The sequence below is a fragment of the Octopus sinensis genome, unplaced genomic scaffold (assembly GCF_006345805.1).
Source record: "Octopus sinensis unplaced genomic scaffold, ASM634580v1 Contig12425, whole genome shotgun sequence".
In the NCBI taxonomy this organism is placed as follows: Eukaryota; Metazoa; Mollusca; class Cephalopoda; order Octopoda; family Octopodidae; genus Octopus; species Octopus sinensis.
This window is the reverse complement of record NW_021832601.1, coordinates 105898-111219: the sequence shown is the minus strand read 5'-3', so window position 1 is coordinate 111219 and position 5322 is coordinate 105898. Positions and strand designations below refer to the sequence as shown.

The 5322-nt window shown below is 33.1% G+C and overlaps 1 pseudogene; it reads left to right on the top strand.

The window, feature by feature from the left end:
- Positions 1–1054: 1054 nt before the first annotated feature.
- On the top strand, positions 1055–2877 carry LOC115229320 (annotated as a pseudogene).
- The last annotated feature ends 2445 nt before the right edge of the window (positions 2878–5322 follow it).

The window sequence follows — 5322 nt, the reverse complement described above, 5'->3', positions numbered from 1 at the left end:
AAATCTTAATCCTATGAAAATTTTCATACTAAGTGCTCTTAGAAAGCATTAATTAGAGAAAATTAAAAAATCCCAGAAATTCGAATATATTAGATGCTAAGTAAATTTGTCAATTTTAACGAAAAGCCATAGAGAACCAAGCAATACTCAAAATAGTTCCCCCAAAAGGAGCCAAAAATCCAATCTTATAGTATCCAGTGACTGCATAAAGATAGCAAGATCCAGAAAACAGAAAAATTCCAGCAGTAAACAAATATGAAGACTATTAAGAACTAATTATCAAAAGTACCAAATAATGATTTAATGAAAGAGAAGCGACAACAAGAATTATACTGTGTATCATGTGAATTAAATTTCCAACAGAAAATGCTTTTTTTCGTCTTGGGTCCGGACATCTCTTCTGAAAGACTAAAAGATAAACAGACTTTAATACTATGATGGTCAAATGCTGCTAATAAAACTGAAATAGATCCCAATAATGGGCCAATGGTCATCCATACTTTACCAAAGTATTCATAAAATGGCAGCTGCATCATAAAATTTAATAAGGCCAGAATTTATTTAAAATTTAACCACTAATATCAATTAAAATATTATTTGTAATTTTCCAAAAATTAAATTTTATAAATGGAAAATGAAAAAATGAAGCATAAAATAAATTTATATTTATCTTGCAAATTTAATAACTTTTTCATAAATGTGTTGGAGTATTATGAAAATTTGACTATATTTGGGAGTCTTAGAGTATTTAAGAGTTGTGACAAAATGAATCCCCAATTTCTCTAGGAGTATGTAATCTCATCTAAATTAACGTCAGATTGTGAATTCCTCTTAATCGAATTAGTAAAAAGTGATTGTGGTTTGATTAATGGTCAATTATAATGATTTGCGTTTTTGGTTAGTGAAATTATTTACTATTATTTTTTAAAGCCTAAAAAATATTTGGAAAGATTAACCCGATAATTATATAATATATAAAAATAAAATAATTTTATTATTTTCATTTATAGAATAATAAAAAAGGTTTATCTAAATCGACATATTGAAAGCGATAACCAAATGTGCGGAATATGGGCTCTTTTTGGTTTTGATGGGGATTTGTCGTCATATTTTGATATTTCAATGAAAATATCCCACCGAGGACCAGACTCGACATGCTTTGAAACAGTCCCTAGACAAAAAAAAGCTTACATGTGCTTTCATCGGTTGGCAGTAGTTGATTCTCTCTACGGGAAGCAGCCAATGAATCTCAATGAATATCCCCACTATCATTTAATATTCAATGGAGAAATATATAACTACAGAAAAGTATTTTCACCTTAATTTGTTATTATTAGCTTGAATCTCAATACGATTTTCAATTCAAAACTAAATGTGATTCTGAAGTCTTGATTCACCTATATGCAAAAGGTGGGATACAAAAATTAGTTGAAAGCCTTGATGGGGAATTTGTTTTTTGTATTTTTGATGCTTTGGAAGGAAAAATATTCATTGGAAGGGACACATTTGGTGTTCGACCAGTTTTTTATTTGTATGATGGAAGTAAATTAGGTGTTTGTTCAGAATTAAAAGGTTATATGTGTCATTAAATCTCTAGGATTGGTTTCACTCAAAAAAGATAAAGCTATTCTTGAACCTTTAAAACCTGGATTTTATCAAGAATATAGTATAGATAAGGAAGGACTAACACGATTTGTTACTTCTGTCAAATTTCATAGTATTGGGGATTTCCCGCTTTATAAGACAATGGATGAGGTAGTCGAAAATTTAGGTTTTATCGATATATTTAACATACAGGAAATGAAATATTGGAAAATATCCGAAATTTACTTCAGTCAGCAGTAGCTAAGAGAATGATGGGAGATAGAGAAATTGGATGTCTTCTTTCTGGAGGACTGGATTCGAGTCTGATTGCAGCTTTAGTGAATGAAGAACTGAAACGGGTTGACAGTTCTGCAAAACTCTATACTTTCACAATCGGAATGAAGGCAAGTCCTGATGTCGAGGCAGCACGGTTGATGGCGAATCATATTGGAAGTTGTCACAAAGAAATTCTCTTTACAGAGGAAGAAGGAATATCCCATTTAGATGAGGTGATTAAATGTATAGAAAGTTATGATGTAACTACGGTGAGGGCGTCTACTGGTTTTTTACTTTTTTGTTAATTTTGTTTTTTAGCAATGTATTTAATAAGCAAATGGATATCCGAAAACTCCAAATGTGCCGTTATTATGTCGGGAGAAGGCTCTGACGAACTATGCCAAGGATATTTATACTTTAAGAATGCCCCATCGGCAGAAGAAGCAGATAAAGAGTCCCGAAGACTGTTAAACGATATTTATTTGTACGACGGACTTAGAGCAGATAGGACCACTGCAAACTCTGGGTAACTTTTTTTGATCTGACGATGAGGTTGGAATTAAGGGTACCTTTTCTTGATCATCGATTTACCGCGTATTATCTATCACTTTCTTCCTCCATCCGACGTGGAAGTGAAAATGACATTGAAAAAAAATTGCTGCGACAGGCTTTTAGTGACCGTGGGCTTTTGCCAGATGAAATTCTTTGGAGGAAAAAAGAAGCATTTAGTGACGGTGTTTCTTCCTTAAGACGATCCTGGTATTCAATGATTCAAGAATATTTGGAAGATAAGGTTTAAAATATTGTCAGTGATTTTAGATTTCAGACGATCAGCTGGCTAAAGCTTCTGAAAAATATCCATTTAACACTCCTTTGACCAAAGAAGCGTTGTACTATAGAGATATTTTTGAAAAATATTACAAAGACAACTCCAGTGTCATTCCGTATCAATGGATGCCTAAATGGTGCTCAGCTACTGATCCATCAGCAAGAGTTCTGCAAAATTATTCTCAATGATCATCTTTAACAGTAAATTAACATTTTTTAACATTCTAACGAATATAAAATTTGATTTATTTTCTCAATAGTCCTGCCGCATCTCTCTTCATGATTTAGTTGAGTGATGGGTGGCGAGAAAACCTTACAGCGTTGTCTTAATCCAAAAGAATGATGTGATCGCTCTGATAGCATCTTTTGGGTCGCCCAGAAGAAATTTTAGGTAATTCGTTTCTGTTATCATTTAATTTCGGGTTCCTCACCTCTTTAGTTCAAAAAGTAACATGGACAAATTTAACTACCCTTACCCAATTTACATACTTTACGGCTTTCAGGGCACCAAATATAAATGCTAGTCAATAGTAAAGAAACTGTCACATATAGGAATACAAGTCTCACTAACATAAAATTTCAAGTCTCTGTCATGGATGCTCAAAATTCATTTTGTGGCAAACATAGTTACCAAAATATAGTCTTCGACGTCGAAAAACTCCGAAATAAATTAAGGCATGATAAAATTAGAATAATCGGGCACAGCATGGGTGAAACAACCGGACTTTTGTACGGCCTCGACTAGGTTAAAATATATAAAATAAGACTTAGGTATATTTTATGGGCAATTTAATGATAGTTGGCATAACTTTGTACCCCCTACTCGATGAAAATGACTTTTTGAAACGTTGTCCACAGTAAGAATGTCAGAGGAATCAGATTTAAGTAATTCATCTTTTATAAATCGAATTTTTCAAAAAACTGATTTACTAATTTCCGTCAGTGTTCAAAAAAATTTAGGCTCGAGATTTGTGGTCATTTTTGGAGAGTAAAATTATTTTCAAAAAAATAAATTTCAGTTTTTGTAGAACGAAATTCTTAATCTCTAACAACGCAACTGATAAACTGAAATAAACTCAAAAATTGGTCATATCTTTTAAGCCATTTTCATAATACAATTTATTCAAAATAAGCTGCTCTAGGGCTGATTTGCTGCTCAAAAGTTAATCCGATGATTTTGTTAAACTCCCAATTTTTGAATTCACTTCAATATAAAAAATTCAATCTGGACTTTACCAAAAAACCAAACTTAGGGCAGCATAATCACTTTAAAAGAATTAATTTAGGAAATTTTGACAAAGAAGGTTCTGACGCTTCTACTGGATTTTATCTTTGCGACTTCAACCTTGCCTCTAAAGGCAGCAGACCATGCACTATCAGAGTGTGAGTAGGAAACAAACAAAACTTATGAAAACTTGGATACTGGAATGATGCTGCAGCCTGTCTATGATAGAGTGGGGATTAGGGATTGCCTTAGCAATTGCTCTTATGCCTCTACGCATCCTGATCACTGATAGTTAAGTATATTGGGGAAAGTTATAAGACACCTTTTTATTATTCTCTTGTCTTTTAAGTGGAGAAGCAATCCTCTTTACCTATATTTATCCACCAGAATGATGGCTGATGTCAAATCCTATGCACATTAAAAATGATGTCAAAATTTGGTTTGTCAAATCCGAACGTATAATCTTCACCTCTGAGATTAGCCCCTCAATTAAAAAAATCCCATGCGATGAAAAAACCTATATCGATCATTCAGATCGAAAGTAAAAATTCTCACTTTCTCCGAATCGATACTAAAAATATACGGGGGCAAAATTCGCATTCTTCAAGCTATTTTAGTTAAAGATGGCTGTGCCTATATTAAAACAGCCGCTGCTGTTATGATTGGAACTGCATCTGCCGTAATTATTGGGCTTTTTGTATCAGGAAATAATACAGTAAAGCACGGAAATTCTTCTTCACACAAATAAAATGGCTACTCGTTTTACTCCCCCTTGTCTTTATTAATTGCCACAGAAAATAGCCTTAGCAACATACAGCAATTCGCAATTCAGATGGCAAAGCTCTCTTATCTTCCTACTTCAGCACATAAAGGAGTTCTTCTAGAATTCATTTTCGCCAAGATCGTTCGATTGAAGGATACTTAAGTGTTTTTACTTTTCAGATTCCTCCTGTTAAAGATCATTGGAACTAGCAGAAGTCACTTTCTCAATACAGGAAGAAAGTACTTCCTATGTTGTCGACTTCGTAATCAGGTTGTTTATCAGGTGGTCTCTTTTAATTTTGTAATAAAAAAATTGCCAAGCCTATGTTACCATCTTATCGTTAAATAGTATGGAGACACTATCTATGACTAAAATCGGCTATCTTAATCTTTTTAACATCAACTTATCAGAAGACTCGTTAGTACAAGCTCCAACTGTTGCTTTGACTTCTTAGATTAGACTAAAATTTCAGGTGTTTTTATAAAGAAAAAAACTGCTATCCTAACCACTTTGGAAAATCTATTGCAGAGTTGCATCGCTTGGAACTTTGTATTTTGCAGGCCTTTTCCTCGTTTTCAATGCGGTATTGAGTTTGTGTTTCTCAAGTTTGATAACTCCTTTTTGACTAACATTAGTAGAAAGTAAT